The sequence below is a fragment of the Pituophis catenifer genome, unplaced genomic scaffold (genome assembly GCF_029215685.1).
Source record: "Pituophis catenifer annectens isolate HBS135680 unplaced genomic scaffold, rPitCat1.0.hap2 SCAF_8, whole genome shotgun sequence".
Lineage (NCBI taxonomy): Eukaryota > Metazoa > Chordata > Lepidosauria > Squamata > Colubridae > Pituophis > Pituophis catenifer.
In genome coordinates this window covers 28,898,054-28,915,910 of record NW_027256888.1, presented here as the reverse complement: position 1 = coordinate 28,915,910, position 17,857 = coordinate 28,898,054, and positions in this window count along the sequence as shown.

The following is a 17,857-nucleotide window of genomic DNA, read 5'->3' as shown; positions in this document are numbered from 1 at the left end:
CCCTTATATAAATGCTGATGCAGCACTTCATTTATTAACTGCATAAACACTGCAGGGGTTCCTTGTAACCCAAAGGGAAGCATCTTGAATTGGTAGCACCCAAGGGGGGTGTTAAATGCCATTTTCCACTCGTCCCCCTCCTTAATTCTGACACTGTAGTAAGCCTCCCTTAAGTCTAGCTTTGAAAACATTTTCCCTTTAGCGAGGTGTGCTAGCATATATTTCATAAGGGGGAGGAGATACATGTTCTCCACACTGATCGTATTCAGGTTTCTAAAATCAATACAGAGATGTTTTGAGCCATCTTTTTTTTCTCTAAATAACACTGGAGCTGCGATTTTTGGTTGGGCTGGCTCAATGAAACCCCTTGCTGGGTTTTTCTCAATAAATGTTTTCAGTTCTTCCAATTCCCTTGGTGACATGCTGTACATCTTGGGTTTAGGGAGTTTAGTGCTGGGTAAGATTTCTATTGCACAGTTGGTGGTGCAGTGGGGAGGGAGCTCGTCTGAGGCTTTTTCGCTAAAAATTTCAGCCAAATCCTTGTATTCTATGGGTATGCCCTCAGTTGGCATGGCATGACCAGGCATGGCTATTTCTCGGTTCTCTGCCCCCTCGGTTCCTTTATGTGGATTCTCAGCAAAAGTCACGTGCATCTGAAATTTTATGATGCCTTGTTTCCAATTGATTTTAGGGTTCCATTTTTTCAGCCATGCAAGGCCCAAAACTAGCGACCATTCCATGCCAGGTACCACTATAAATGTAAGTATTTCCTCGTTGTTTCTGATGCCTATATGTAGAGGCTCAGTGGCAAAAGAAGCTGGCTTCCCCCCTGCTATTGACCTATCTAGTTGACAGAAAGCGATGGGGTTTTTCAGCTTTCTTACGTTAATCCCCAACTTCCCTACGAGGGTTGGGCTAATCAAACAACAGGTACACCCTGAGTCCACTAGAGCAGAGATATTTATCTCCCTGTCCCGGTTTGGGATAAATAGTCTTAAGGGGAGGGTAAGCAGTTTAATTGGTTTGCTTACCAGTGGTTCATCTTCTGGATCACTTTCAAATGAGTGTAATTCCTCCTGCTGAGATGCCAGGGTTTCCTCCTCAAAGAGGGGGGGATGGAAATTCTATGATCTCCCTGCTCCTCAGGGCAGTCTCCTTCCCATGCTGGCCAGGTTTTGCAGGTTTCCCCCCCGGTGGGGGTGGGCAGTTCCAGGCGGGTGTTTGTGAACAACACTCTGCAGCTCACTGCCCCTCTTTTCCACACTTGAAACAGGCTGAGGATTTTGGAGAAAATGCAGTTTGTGGTTTGAGGGGCTCTTGCTTCCATTGGGGTGGGGATTTCTTCCATGCTCACCCCTCTCGGTACTGGTTTCTGGCCATATCGATCTCAGCTTCTTTGGCGGTGATGTACCACCACTCATGTAGGTGATTCGGTGCACCTCGGGCCACACAGGCATTGTATAGATCATCACTCAGCCCATCCTTGAAACAACTCACTAAAATATCTTCTGGCCAGTTCACACAACACGTGAGGTCCTGGAATTCTTCAGTATACTCTGCTACTGGCCGTCGCCCCTGCCTCACCACCTTAATGCAGTTGCATGCTTTGCGATCTGCTAGTGGGTCCTCAAACCGTATAGGCCATCATGAAACAGTCAAAATCCCGCAGTTCTGGTGCATTGGCATTATGCAGGGTCACCATCTATCTGGCAGTGGCACTCTCTAGGGTTAGGGTTACAACTCGCACTCGGGATCCTTGGGTTTGGAAATCACACCTGTACTCTTGCATATAGGTGAGCACGTGTGCCACAAAGAATCCTAATTACTGTGGATTCCCATCAAACCTTACCCCAAGGGAGGGAGTTTCTCTTTCCAGTTGCGGGACTCGGGGCTGGTTGGGGATGGGCGCCGGTGTGCCTGCTGCCTGGAAGGGAGGGTTTTCTGGGTCTTCTCCCGCTGCTGCTGCGTCATCTGCATGATTGGCGGGCTCCAGAAGGGGGGTGCCTCCCCTGGCATCAGCCCTTTCAACGTTCTTTGGTTGTCGTCCTGACTCCCCTCAGATGTTGAGATTTTCCAAAGTTTCCATCACCAATTGGGTTATATGCCTCTTCAGACAATCCTCCCTCAGTGGTGCTTCAGTTAGTTCCCTCTGGTCAGCAAGGGCTTCTAGTTCCAGTTTCCACCCCGGTTTTCGGTTGTCACAGCTGAGAGTGACTCCTCTGGTTCTCTCATCCCAGCTATCTTTCTTTCCGATGCCAATTAACCAGCGGGGCTTTTCAGGATTCTCCAGGGTTACCTCATCCTCTCCGATGAGGTGTATGAAACAGGCATCTGACTGGGTGGTGGTTGCTCTCTCCCCCCACCATTTGGCTTCTCCCAGTTCTCTGCTTCATTCAGACATGGTTTGCAAGGTCCCCTCAGTAGAGCAAAGATTGCTTCTCTGGGTTGACCATTTTGCAGACCTTGCTTTCTATAAGGATTGCCTCTCCTTCCAACTTAAGAAAGTAAAAACTCTTGAAAAGTAGTACTTCAAAAGGAGCCTTTTTATTAAGCAGAAGGGACAGCAATGGAGTCAAAGCAAAGTCTGAATATCCTTAGGCAAGACAAGTAGGATTAAAGCAGTAGTGACCCCTCCCTTAAGCCAGAATGCAGATTTTAGCCAATACACAAGTGTGAAGATGTTTTCTTTACTAGCTGCCCTGAGAACCCGAATAAATATGTATTCACATCATTATCCTTTAAAATGAAACAGCCCACATGGCTGTCATAAACATTCCTCCACGTTAAGGGGATCTCAGGGCTCTTTGGCGCCAGGATATAGGTTGTAAAATATCTGTTGACACAGGCAATGCTAGTAAATCGAATCCAAGTCTCCCCCTTCTCCCAATTGAATGGCAGTATCACTTTTAGGGATCTGACACATAGAGGCAAATATAATATCTTGATTCTTTTAGTTGGTTGCATCCATTTGCTCTAGTTTGGCTTTCAAAACTTCTAATCCAGATTAACATGGAATTGATTATAAATGAACTCCAATCTTTATTTTGACTGGCAATACTCATTTTTGTAATAGAGTCAAGTCAATACCCTTTTGTATGGAGGTAGTTTTATTTATTTATTTTATTTTATTTCTATACCGCCCTTCTCTTGCGGGACTCAGGGCGGTGTACAGCCGAGATAAAACATTGCATATAAAATTTAAAAACAGTTTAAAAAAAATTAAATAATTTCGGTTCAAGATTTAAAAACAACCCAATTAAAACCGAATTCAATTAAAACTGAGAGGATGAGATCAAGCCAGCCCGGCTAGATGGAATAGGTGTGTTTTCAGGGCCGACGAAAAGTTCGGAGGTCTGATATCGTGCGTATCTCAGGGGATAGGTCATTCCAGAGGGCAGGTGCTGCCACAGAGAAGGCTCTCCTCCTGGGGGTCGCCAGCCGACACTGTCTGGCTGACGGCACCCTGAGGAGGCCCTCTCTGTGCGAGCGAACCGGTCAGTGGGAGGCTATTGGCGGCAGAAGGCGGTCTCGCAGATACCCCGGCCCTAAGCCATGGAGCACTTTAAAGGTGGTCACCAACACCTTGAAGCGCACCCGGAAGACCACAGGAAGCCAGTTCAGCTCACGCAGGAGAGGTGTCATGTGTGAGCGTCCCTTCGCTCCCATAATCCCCCGCGTAGCCGCATTCTGGACTAGCTGTAGCCTCCAGGTGCACCCCAAGGGGAGCCCCATGTAGAGAGCATTGCAGTAGTCCAGGCGGGAAGTGACGAGTGCTTGAGTGACCGTGCGTAGGGAGTCCCAATCCAGAAAGGGGTGCAACTGGCGTATCAGGCGAACCTGATAAAAAGCCCTCCTGGCCACGGCCGTCATGTGCTCTTCTAAAGACAGCCGTGCATCCAGGAGGACGCCTAAGTTGCGAGCCCTCTCCGTGGGGGCCAGTGATTCGCCCCCAATAGCCAGCGATGGCACCAGCTGGCTATATCGGGACGCCGGAAGCCACAGCCACTCAGTCTTGGAAGGGTTGAGTTGGAGCCTGTTTCTCCCCATCCAGGCCCGCACGGCCTCCAGACACTGGGACATCACTTCAAGGGCATCGTTGGGGTGGCCTGGAGTGGAGATGTACAGCTGAGTGTCGTCAGCGTACTGATGGAATCTCACCCAGCGGCTTTACATAAATGTTGAACAGAAGGGGTGAGAGGACCGACCCTTGTGGCACCCCACAAGCAAGGCGCCTCGGGGTCGCCCGCTGCCCCCCTGTCAACACAGATTGTGACCGGTCAGAGAGGTAGGAGGAGAACCACCACAGAACGGTGCCCCCCACCCCCAGCCCCTTCAACCGGCACAACATGATACCATGGTCGATGGTATCAAAAGCCGCTGAGAGATCTAACAGGACCAGGATAGAGGAACAACCCCTATCCCGAGTCCTCCAGAGATCATCCACCAACACGACCAATGCCGTTTCCGTGCTGTGCCCAGGCCGGAAGCCGGACTGGAGCGGGTCTAGATAGACAGCTTCATCCAGGTACTGGGGAAGCTGCCACGCCACCACACTCTCAACAACCTTCGCAACGAAGCGAAGGTTGGAGACTGGACGATAGTTAGCCAATACAGCCGGATCTAGAGAGGGCTTCTTGAGGAGGGGCCTCACCACTGCTTCTTTCAAAGCGGCCGGCAGGACCCTCTCACTCAGAGAAGCGTTAACAATCCTCTGGAGCCAGCCTTGTGTAACCTCCCGGGAAGCCAGTACCAACCAGGAGGGACACGGGTCCAATAAACATGTGGTCGCGTTCAGCCGTCCCAGGATCCTGTCCACGTCCTCGGGAGCCACAGGATTGAACTCCTCCCAGATAACACTCTCAAGACCTGCCTCAGTCATCCCGTCCGGACTTACCCAGTCAGAGCCAGGCCTTCCCAAATCTGAGCGATCTTGTCATACAGATACTGCACAAAATCCTCAGCTCGACCCTGCAGTTAATGAAGATGAGGAGAGAAACTAATCTAGGTCAGGATAAAGGTTCAGTTTGACAGTAATTGTACCAAGATTACAGCAAGAGATCCATCCATATAGCTCCTTATTATGTTTGGTTAAAAAGATTTGAAGACACTCATTCCTCCTTGTGTTGCTTCCCTTCACCAAAAATGAGTCTCCCTGTTGGATACATCTCATTTTCTTTCCCTGTTTTCTTCTGCTCATGCTGCATTCCATGACAATAAAACAGCCTCAGCTTCAAGTATCTATACTTTATATAAAGTGGGCATAGATATAATTGTACTGACTACATAAATATTAAGGAAATTGTTTCAGTATTGATTTTTTTTTTTAATTTGATTTATATGCCGCCCTTCTCCGAAGACTCAGGGCGTCTTACAATGTGCTCAGCAATAGCCTTCATCCTTTTGTATATTTATACAAAGTCAGCTTATTGCCCCCACAAACTGGATCCTCATTTCACCTACCTTAGAAAGGATGGAAGGCTGAGTCAACCTTGAGCCTTGGCGAGATTCGAACCCTGCAGTAATTGCAGGCAGCTGGTCTTAATAAGCTTAATAACAGGGTGCCTTAAACCCCTGTACTACCAAGGCTCTTTTTAATCCAGGGAGATGGGTGGTTTAGAAATACGAAATAAATATATATATATATTACTGAATTCAGAAGGATTTATTCGTAAACTGTATTTAGGATTGAAGATTTTCAGCATTTGAGGGTTCTAGATGTTCATTTTCTGGACATTAGTGTAATCTATTTGATGTTTCAGATGTTCTACTGATCAGTATACCCCAATTCATATTTAATAATTGCAGTCAGGAGGAGGTTGAATAGTAAAAACTGGAGACATCTGTCAATTTGACCCATATTCTATTCAGTTTATCATTGATTGTATATAATCTCTTACTACTCAGGGCATGTCTGCCCCCCTTATTGTAACACTTTTCTCTCTGTTAATGTAATTTCTTTTTTGAAAAAGAAATCATGCCTCATGATACACTTTCAAAAGATACCTGATATTAATACCCATTATGTCACTGTGTAAGCAGTGTAAATTGATTGGTGCCTATGGAGTTCTCTTTCCCATCTAATTACTTTTTCAAAGATACCTTTTTCATTTATACAAAGAAAACTGACCTGCTGATTAGTTTCCATTTCTTCTTGTCTTGTCTTTCCACTCTTTCCAGTCTCAACATTTTTTTATATAATATGGTGACCAAAACTGGATGCAATATTCTAAGGCTTTATAAAGTGGTACTAATATTTAATGTGATTTTGATTCTATCTCTCTGTTAATGCAACCTAGGATTAGGTAAATATGACCTGTTGGCTCATATTTAAGTGATTGTCCACTAGGATTCCAAGATACCTCTCACAGTTACTGCTATTGAACCAGGTTTCACTTAATCTGCACTTGTACACTTGGTTTTTCTTGCCTAAGTGTAAAACCTTACTTTTCTCTACGTTGAATTTCATTTTAACAGAAGAATAGAGTTGGAAGGTACCTTGTAGGTCATCTAATCTAGTTTAATCCCCTGCCCAAGCAGGAGACCCTACACCATTTCTGACAGAATGGCAATCCAGCTTCTTCTTGAAAGCTTCCAGTGATGAAGCTCCCACAACTTCTGAAGGCAAGCTGTTCCATTGATTGATTGTTCTCACACAAAATTTCTCCTTATTTCTAGGTTGAATCTCTCCTTGATCAGTTTCCATCCATTATTCCTTGTCTGGCCTTCAGGTGCTTTGAAAAATAGTTTGACCCCCTCCTCTCTGTTACAGCCCCTCAAATACTGGAACACTGCTATCATGTCTCCCTTGATCCTTCTCTTCATTAGACTAGCCATGCCCAGTTCCTGTAACCGTTCTTCATATGTTTTAGCCTCCAGTCCCCTAATCATCTTTGCTGCCCTTTTCTGCACTCTTTCTAAAGTCTCAACATCTTTTTTATAGTATGGTGACCAAAACTGGATGCAGTATTCTAGGTATGGTCTTACTAAGGCTTTATAGAGTGGTATTAGCATCTCACTTGAACTTCATTGAATCCCTCTGTTAATGCAATTTAGGATTGCATTAGCTTTTTTGGCTGCCGGTGCACATTGTTGGCTCATATTTAATTGGTTGTCCACTAAGACTCCAAGATCCCTCTCACAGTTACTACTATTAAGCCTAGTTTTTCCCAATCTAGTATCATTTGCAAATTTGATAAGTTCCCCTTCTATTCCCTCATCTAAATAATTTATGAAGATATTGAGAGTATTGGACCTAAGATGGAACATTGTGGTACCCCACTGCTTGCTTCCCTCCATGTAGATGTAATGCAGTTAAGGACTACTCGTTGAGTACGGTTATAAAATCCATCTGATGGTAATGCTATCTATCCCACTTTTTTTAGCTTACCAAGAAGTAGGTATTTTGTTAGATATGGCCCAGTGTTCAAGTCTGTCGAGATCCATCTGGATTTATCTTTAGTCTATCTTCTGGGGTATTGGCTATTCTTGCCACTTTAGTGTTGTCTGCAAATTTGATGAGCTCCCCTTCTATTCCCTCATCTAAATCATTTATGAAAATGTTGAAGGGTACTGGGCCTAAAACAGAACCTTGGGGTACCTCAATGCTTACTTCCCTCCATGTAGATGTAGTTGCAACCTGCATAAATGTTGAGTGAAGTTTGTCAGCCAGTTACAAATCCATCTGATGGTGATGCTATTTATCCCACATTTTTCTAGTTTACCAACAAATAATTTGTGGTCTACTTTGTCAAATGTCTTACTGAAATCCAAGTATGTAATGTCCACTGCATTTCGCTGGTCCACTAAAGTAGTCAAAGAATGAAATAAGATTTGTTTGACATAATCTGTTTTTGACAAACCTGTATTGGCTTCTGGTTATAACTTTGCTTGCTTCTAGGCGTTTTCATTAGGTACCCTCTACAGTTTACTTTTTTTTTTTTACATTCCTCCCCACACAACATTGTTCACTCAGAACACAGAGCAAACTATTTAGACTTTTTATTTAAATTCATTGTGATTTAAGATGAGTTGTACTATATATTCATGCACCTTAGTTAATAAACAGGTGACAATTACTCTTGGCATCATCTTACAGTTTTATAAATATTCCCAATGAAAAAAGTGAGTTTTGGCCATCTAGACAGGTTTTGCCATTGATGTCAGTAGGAGAAATAAAAGCATGCTTAAATTTCTGATTAAAATCTCTATCTTTGAAAAGGTTGGAACTGTGCTAAATTGCAACTACATTTTTTTAAGAAAAAACCTGCATTGAACAGAAGTTATAAATACATTATTCTCAATTAAACATTATTCTCAATTAAAGTTATAAATACATTATTCTCAATTTGTATCATCTCAACTTTTTCCTGCCAGATTTGTAATGTGAAGAGATTGCAAATTAGGTTATCATGGCATCTTCCTTTCTTTTAGGTCCTCTTAAACCTGTTGGGCTGCCTTTGCTGGGTGGACTTGCTAGCAGAGCTGTTGAATTCTCCATGATCCCATTCCAATTGCCTCTCCATGGAAGCTCTCAAGTAAATCCCATGAATTGTTAAAATGAATTCATCTGTCATCATCCCAGAGAAGCATGCAGTACTGTGAATGATTGTCAAACTGAGCAAGTCATTGCTGTACTAACTAAACAAAACTGCTTTGAAGAGCTAAAAACTCAAACTCCTTTCTGGAGGTTGCATTTAATTGAAATTGTTGCAATATGGGCTAAGAGTTATTTCTGTTGATGCACAAATTAGTGACAAGCTTGCATATAGGATGGTGTCCGTGTTGATGTGAAGGATCTAAGGACTGGTTCCTTGGGACGTGCCTATCAAAATATCTCAAGAATGCTAACCATTCCAATCATATGGTTGCATATTGACTTCCAAATGTTATCCCCACCCCCAGTGAGTAATAGTACAATGGAACTTCTTTTCTCTTTATTTGTGACAAGTTGCATGCATGTTAAGATATCCATCTTAAGATTCAACAAAGAAGACTAAAAGGGAATCCACTTTGCAGAATATATCGAAGCAAATTCAGAAACCTTGGCATTGCCTTATTTTTCCATTATAATTTGCAGAGTGTCCTAAAAACTGCCCCTCCGGTGGACAGCACAAGTGATAATTTGTCCTTGAGGCCCTGTATTTTATCTGAAATAGGCTTACAGGAATAATGAGTTACCAAGAGCAAGACAGGCATTAGCGTTCTGGGAAAAAAAAGAAGAGAAAACTAATATAAGACTTAAAGTCTAGAGAAACATTTAGCACAGTTATGGATGAGGTTTCTCCAGCCTAAAGTTCAAGCCAAGAGATTCAATGAGTTCAAATGAACATTATGATAACTTTCTCTTGGTATGTTGCAGCCTATTTCTGCAACAGGCAGTGGCAGCCTGTTTCTATTTCCAGATTTCTCTTGTTACATCAGAGTTCTAGAAAGTATAAGATACAATTGGAAGGTGCTAGATGTTTTTAAAATTATTTTGTCCCAGGTGCATGGAGGCTGATGTGTACCACTTAAAACTTGTAGGGTTTATCAATGATATTTCTAGTAAGAAATCTGCCTCTACATCCAATTCCTAGTCATATTTTGTACTTTCTCTTGATTAAATGGTATCCTTTGGTGGGTTGCACAGATCTCAAAAGAACTTAGCTTTGGAAAATATGGTTTAGGCACAAGGGAAAAAGGAGTGTCACCACTGTGGAGGATGAAAGCTAACCCTATTTGTCCTCTCTCCAGAGACGGGCCTGCCAGACTGTCATCAGATGGCCAGTCAATTATACAGAGCTTCATTGGTGTTGTACTTTGCAGAGGTCTTACTCTTCTCTCCTGAGATATCTGCACAGACACATCAGAAAGACTAGAGCAAGAGGGGCTAATGCACATACCTATTTCTTGGATAGTGTTTCTTTAGTATAGGAGTAATGCAATCTACTTTGTGTTAACTTTGCTTAAGAAACTGACTTTTTAAGTTCATGGCCAATTTTACAGTATGTAACCATAGGTGGCAAATTATTTCATGTTTATAAGTTCATTTTCAAAGAACATTTTAAATGCCAGACTTTTAAGACTTTGAATAGATTCAATATAAGAGGACCGGATGGATTGTATAGATTTACATTTAGCAAAAATTTAACTGCAAGGCAAGCAATTTCATTGCACTTGTTTCTACAATATATATTCCAGGAGTGATATAAAATATTTGTACCATAAGATAAAAATATGCTAATATCAGCCCTTCAGGGTAAACCAGACTAGGAAACCAGAGTTATGAATACAGTGGTGAAATCCAAATTTTTTTACTACACGGTTCTGTGGGCGTGGTGTGGCTTGGTGGGCATAGCAGGGGAAGGATACTGCAAAACCTCCATTCCCACCCCACTCTGGGGCCAGCCAGAGGTGGTATTTGCCAGTTCTCTGAACTACTCAAAATTTTTGCTACCGGTTCTCCAGAACCTGTCAGAACCTGCTGGATTTCACCCCTATATGAGTACTAATACTATTTTTGTTAGAAGGTTGCAGTAACAGAATCTTTTAAGTCTCAATGGACTTTCCCTCTCCCTCCATCTATCTTTTTGAGTAGTAGAGAGGTTTTGTCTGAGACCAAATTGGGTATTTTGCAGAGGTGAAATCCAGCAGGTTCTGACAGGTTCTGTAGAACTGGTAGTGGAAATTTTGAGTAGTTCAGAGAACCGCTAGCAGAAATTTGCCAGAGAACCGGCAAATACCACCTTTGGCTGGTCCCAGAGTGGGGTGGGAATGGAGATTTTGCTATATCCTTCCCCCAAGAGTGGGGGCGGGGAATGGGGATTTTGCAGTATCCTTCCCCTGGAGTGAGGTGGGAATGGAGATTTTGCAGTATCCTTCCTCTATCATGCCCACCAAGCCATGCCTACAGAACTGATCGTAAAAAAAAATTGGATTTCACCAGTGGTATTTCGGTATACCTAATTTAATTGGATATGTCTAGTTTAATGAAATTCGGTATGTCTAGTTTAATGAAAAGAAGGACTGGGGTGACATGACAGCAGTGTTCTAATATCTAAGAGGCTGCCACAAAGAAGATGAGCCAACCTATTCTCCAAAGCACCTGAAGGCAAGACAAGAAGCATTGCATGGAAACTAAACAAGAGAAGCAACCTAGAACTAAGGAGAAATTTCCTGACAGAGCAATTAATCAGTGGAATGACTTGCCTCCAGAAGTTGTGGATGCTCCAACACTGGAAGTTTTTAAGAAGAGATTGGACAATCATTTGTTTGAAATAGTATAGGGTTTCCTGTTTGAGCAGGGGGTTGGACTAGAAGACCTCCAAGGTCCCTTCCAACACTATTGTTTTGTTATTCAAATTACATGTGCACTCTAGACTCATATTTTTTTTATCTGACCATTGCCTTGATTGTGGCTCTTCTTCCTGGTCCTCAAGGTTATTCCTAGTGTGCATTCCAGTGAAAAAAGACAATTATATTATCTGTCTAAACTAGCAATTCCTTGGTAGTGTTGCACTTGAGTGTATCAGAAAAGTTCAACCCCTCCCTGCCAGGCCAAAATTGGCAAGAGGAGGACAATTTATGCTGGATGGGGAATTCTGGGAGTTCACTTGCAACTTGAAGATGTCCACACATCTTCAAGTTGCAAAGGTTGAGGAACACTGCTCTGTTTTAGTAGTGCATCTTTTCAGGCAAGAAGAGATTAGTTTTAGTTTGCATAATGCAGAAATAGACTTTGAAAGACACTGAATGATTCTAAGGATGTATTTGTTAATTCTGTTTTGAACTGCTTGGCTTTACAAGTTGTCCTCAACTGACGACCACAATTGAGCCCAAAATTTCTGTTGCTAAGCAAGACAGTTGTTAAGTGAGTTTCCTCCATTTTCAACCTTTCATGCCCCAGTTGTTATGTGAAACACTGCAGTTGTTAAGTTACCTAGCTACTATTTTCACTTCTTTTTTAAATTTTATTTATTTTATTCTAAAGAAAGCTAAAACACAAAACTCCAAAACAAGCAAAAGAGACAAAACAGAAAGGCAAACACAAAACTATCAAGACATTAAAAAGTAGATCAAAAATAAAAGAAAAAAACCAATGCATGCACACATATTATCTCCCCCATTGAATAATAATTAATACATTACTATAATATTGATTCCTATCAATAGGAAGTAGGTGAATTTGGCTTCCCCATTGACTTTGCTTCTTTTTTTTTTTTAGTAAACAAGTTTTATTAAAAATTTTCTTCATACATATTTTATGAATAGAGTGTTGACTGGGTCACATCTTATATATTTTATATATATTAATCTTTATAATCTATACCAATCTTTCCATTTTTCCCATATTCATCTCTTTCATATAGTTCTTTATCACGAATTAATCATTTTTCACCATATCTTATTTCAACTTCTACCACATTGTTCTTTTTTTTCCCAAGTCCATTTTACATATTTCCAATTTCATCCATAATATTCTTTTTCCATACTTCTTTGTCTTATCTTAATTTCTCTTAATACATAATACATAAACAGTATCACTATCCGCCTTTAATTCCTAATCTCTTACAATAACATCAATTAATTATCTTATTTCTCCATTACAGAATATATTTCTCAAAATCCCCATCCCACTTTTTAACATTTCAACTTTGTCTCTTAATTAAAATTGTCTTCAAAATTAAACCAAATTACCATTTCACATTTCATTTGTTATTCTGTTTTACTATAAACAATATACATCATCATATTCAAATCTTACATTAAAACCCTTTAACTTAGTTGACCATCCACAATTAATAATATTAATACAGTTCCCTTAAATCTACTAGTATTTATCTTATTTCCCTTCCTCCTTTCCACTAATCTTCCCTTCTTTAACCATTTTCTCTTGGTCTCTCCAAAATTCCACTTCTTAATAATTTTCTTCTTTTTTCCCACTCTCTTAACTTCTTCTTTTTCTTTTTTCTTTTTTTTTATATTTATTATATCTTTTCTTCTGACTCCTTTTTCTCACTTTTAGTTATATTATTCGAATAGTTCTCCCCAAGTTTTCTCCTAATCTCTTTCCACTCTTTCCCTCTTTACCCTTTGATTGATTCTTTTTTGGGAGATGTTCCCCCCATCCACTCTTTTTTTGCCACTGTAAATCCCAATGAAATCATCTAACTGCTTTTTGCATTCAATTCCTTTTCCTTCAATATTATTTTCTTGCTCCTCATTTATGCTCTCTTCTGCCACCTTCTCCCCTATTTCTTGTTCTGTGTGTTCCAGCAAAATTTCTGACTTTTTATTACCCTTTATTACCCTTTCATGCATATTTTTAAACATCTCAATTAATTCCTCATACATCCAAGACTTCATATTGCCAATTGAAGAAAGTGTTAAAACTTTTAAATGTCACATTTAATTAAAATTTAAAATCCATATAGTCTTTTTTTGTTTTCAAATAATGTCCAATTTAAATATTTATCCAGTCCACTTCAAGTGAAATATTTGTATCTTCCATAGCCATTGAGAATCGAGACCAAGCAATGTAGAAAGACAGATACTCCTTAAAAGTTCTCAGAGTTTCCAAATTATCTTTTAGGTCACAGCTGTACTTTCCCTTCTTCCTTCCAGTAAATATTGCAGTACTCTCTTTCAGCCAGCAGATGTCTCTCTCAAATCCACAATATTTTCAAACCAACTAAATGTCAAAGCTGTCAAAAATATTTAAATCCATGTAAAAAATACTTTTCCTCGGGTTCCTTTATTATTTTTAGTTTCTCCAAATACAATTATAGATACAAAAACTTTCTTGGGCTTTAGTATTTTAGCCTCCTCTTTGTTCTTCTCCCTCCATAGAATTTCCCAAGTGCCAATTAGCCGGTCATTTCAGCTCCGGGACACCTTTTAATCCAATTCGAAATTATCTTTTACCTGTGAGTTGGCCAATCATTCACCCAGTACCAGCACTCCGTTCAAACACTGCTCCTGCACAAAAACTTAATCTGGTTGCCCCAGCTTCAGAGCGGTCATTTTACAATGGCCGCCGCCCCCGCTGCTGGTCCGAAGAGCTGCCTCTGACCTTTCGAGGAACTTGCCTGTTCCTCTTGGTCTTCCGAGATGCCTCTCCTTCTTCACTGTCCCTAGAGGACATTTTCGATCCAAAGACCCCCCCAACAGTGGTTTGTCCGGCTGGATTTTCATGGAGCTCATCAGAACCCCTATTTTTCCAGCCACTTTCACTGCGACACTTCCAGTTCTCCCCATTGACTTTGCTTCTTAGGTCACAAAAAGTGATCACACAAGCCTGAAACACCGCAACTGTCATAAATAATCAGTTGTCAAGCGTCCAAATTTTGATCATGTGAACATGGGGATGCTGTGACAGACATAAGTAAGAAAAACGGTCAAGTCACTTTTTTCAATGCTGTTGTAATTTCAAATCGACACTAAATGAAATGTTGTATGTCAAGGACTACCTGTATCTATCAGAATATATATATATATATTTCTGAGGTTTTCGCGGGTGTTTGTATGTAGGTCTTTGGTTATTCAGGTTTTCTCCCGCGTAAAATTGGAGGTTTCTTGGCAACGTTTCGACGAAGTCTCATTCGTCATCTTCAGGCTGGTGTTCTCGGCTTCGTGCTTCTAGGAGCAATGTGTGTGATCGCAGCTGTTTCTTCCTTTTAACTGCCAGTGGGGGTGTGAACTGATATATACATACATATATAGAACTATATATATATATATATATATATATATATATATATATATATATATATATATATATATATATATGTTTTTTTCTTCTAGCCAGGTTTTCCCTACGTAGCCAAGGTTTTTTTGTAAACCTTGGCTACGTTTTTTGTAAAACCTTGGCTACGTAGGGAAAACCTGGCTAGAAGAAAAACACACAGAGACCCTACGAAGAAGTAAGAAATATATATATATATATATATATATATATATATATATATATATATGGTTCTAATACATATATTAGAACCATTGCAGCAGCTCTGTGGTCATGTGACCAAAATTCACCCTCTTGACAACTGGCATGTATTCATGACTGTTGCAGTGTCCCAGAGTTATATGATCATCTTTTGCAACCTTCTGACAAGCAAATTCAATGGGAAAGCCAGATTCACTTAACAGCCATATTATTAACTTACCAACTGCAGTGATTCACTTAACAATTGTGACCAAAAAGGTCATAAAATGAGGCAAAACAACTGTCTTGCTTAGCAATAGAAATGTTGGGCTCAATTGTGGTTGAAAGTTAATGATTACCTTTAATTTCCAACACCCGTCTCTTGGCGGGGAGGAGGCATTTCTCCCATGGTTACACAATCCATATCCTATGGGTTACATTGTGTGCTTCATTAGGTTACACTGACCACCAGGAAGCGATATATGACCATTTTCATCCTCCTTGGGAATCATCAGACCTATGGAGCCCAATTATTATAGGGTTCAAACCCTTTATCATATAGTAAATACTATATATCATTTTGATAGTATCTATATATCTCACACTGCTAAGCAGCAGAACCTGGATGATAAGAGGGTTTGGAGGCTAAATCATATGATGAATGATTGAGGGAACTAGGTATAACTAGTCTAACTAAGAGAAGTACTAGTGGTGACATGATAGCTGTCTTCCAGTATTTGAGGGGCTGTCATAGAAGTGGGTTGACCTATTCTCCAAAGCAGGACAAGAAACAACAGATGGAAATTTATCAAATTGAAATCCAACCTAGAACTAAGAAAATTCCTAACAATGGAAACAGTTAATCAGTGGAGTGGCTTACCTCCAGAAGTTGTGAATGCTTCATCACTGGAGGTTTTCAGGAAGAAACGAGACAGCCATTTGTCTGGAATGGGATGGGTTTTCCTGCTAGAACAGGGAGTTGGACTAGAATACCTTCAAGGTCTCTTCCAACTGTTATCCTAAATTCTATGTTCTAATTCCAAACTGATGGATTATATGCAATCATCTAAAGTGCAAAAGTCATTGAGTTCAATTATCTGTAGAAGGTTTGAACTCTACTGCAGTGTTCCCCAACCTTTCCGGGTTGGCAGCCTGGCATGGAGAGGGGGTGAAGAGGGGAAGGGTTTGTGAGGGGCAGGTTTGCACAAGTGCCCATGCACAGCTTCATTTGTCTGTGAGCCTTGAGCTACTTTTTTTTTTTTTTATTAAAGAGTTTTACAAGGCAAAAAAACATTTTTACAAGAAAAACATAAACCCTTTGCCATCTTTCCATATATGGATTATACGATCACATTTGCAATTTAACAACCTCTTTAAAAAGAAACGTAAACTCCAAGAACCTCTCCAGATTCTTTACACATATTTTCCCTTCCCCCCTCCTACCCCAACCCTCCCCCCTCCCCGGACTTCCCATAGCAAATACAGGATATAGCATCTAACAAACATATATAAAAAAAAAAAGAAAGAGAAAAAAAAAACCCTTAACTTCCAGCATTACACAATCAGAACCCAGTTACGATTAACCATCACATCTCCAACCCTTACATATATTAACACATTAGCAAAATATTTTAACCAATCTCAAATAAAATATATTGTAAAAAACCTTATTTTTACTTTTTACCCCACAAACTTATATTGATTCTGCCTAGAAACATTCCTTGCTTAATAACTTTATACAAACTTATTCATCTTGTTCTCTACAAATCCATTACATATAATCAAATAACATCTTCACTATTTAAAGTCTATAAAAAATATTATAAAAACCTTCCCTCAACCCTTGCACCATTTTTAACCCATAAGCTTATATAGATTCTTCAACAAAACATTCCTTGACATACAACTTTAGTATTAATATGCTTCAAAACAATGGTAAAGATTTGGTCAGTAATCCATATCAATACAAACATAACATTATTTAATATAACTTTTCTAGACAAATCATATCCCTAAATATAAGTAAATCATTCATTTTCACTATAGTATAACTTTTCAAAACAAATCATATCCCTAAATGCAGGTATAATCATTCATTTTCACTATTACTATCCTCCCCCAACAAAAAGGTTGTAATTTTTCCATCTCCATTTTTTCCTAACTTTTTTGCGAACTTTCTTTTTCAGTCTTATTCCTCCACCTTCATCTTGTTCTCTTCGCAAAGTAGTTCCTCTCAGTAAACACATCTCCTTAACTGCAATTAAGAATCCATTTTTGTAAAGAAATTGTAAAGTTCCACTTCGAATCTTCTTTCTTATATTAGGAATCCCAACACCTCCTGACAATTTTCCAATTGACTGTAACAAAGCCTTTGGGGAAATCTCACTCAGTATTTCCTGATTACGCTCCTTCAAGCCTCTCAGCCTTTCCTTCTTAATTTGAGAAACATCCATTCCATTTCCTGGAGGCATATTAGACTGAATTTCTTCATTCAGCAAATCACTGTTATTTAGCAATTGAAATTCCGGTACAATATCTTCGCTTGACTTTTTGTTTCGAACTTGAATAAAATCCTTTTTAAAAAGTCCTTCAATTCTCTCCACTATCACAGAGGTAAATGATTCTAATATTTCTTTAAAGAGATCCCCAATCAGTATTTGTGTCTTTAATTATGTTTGTAACAGTGAACCTTCAAGACTTTCAATAAAGCCAGCCATTTCTCTTTTTCTTTTTCTCCAACCACCTTGAAGAATGCTGGATGTTAACAGCTTTAACGAGAGTTAAGTTTCAGTTTCACGCCCTATTAAGCACAAGCACCATTTTCTCCCTTCCTTCAATCAACTTCCAAAAGTAACAATTTAAGCATGGAATTAAGGGGTTGTTACTTGCAATTGTCTGCTCTCCTGTCTTCACTCCGTCTGCATAGATAAACAATTTAAATCTCAATAAAGATTG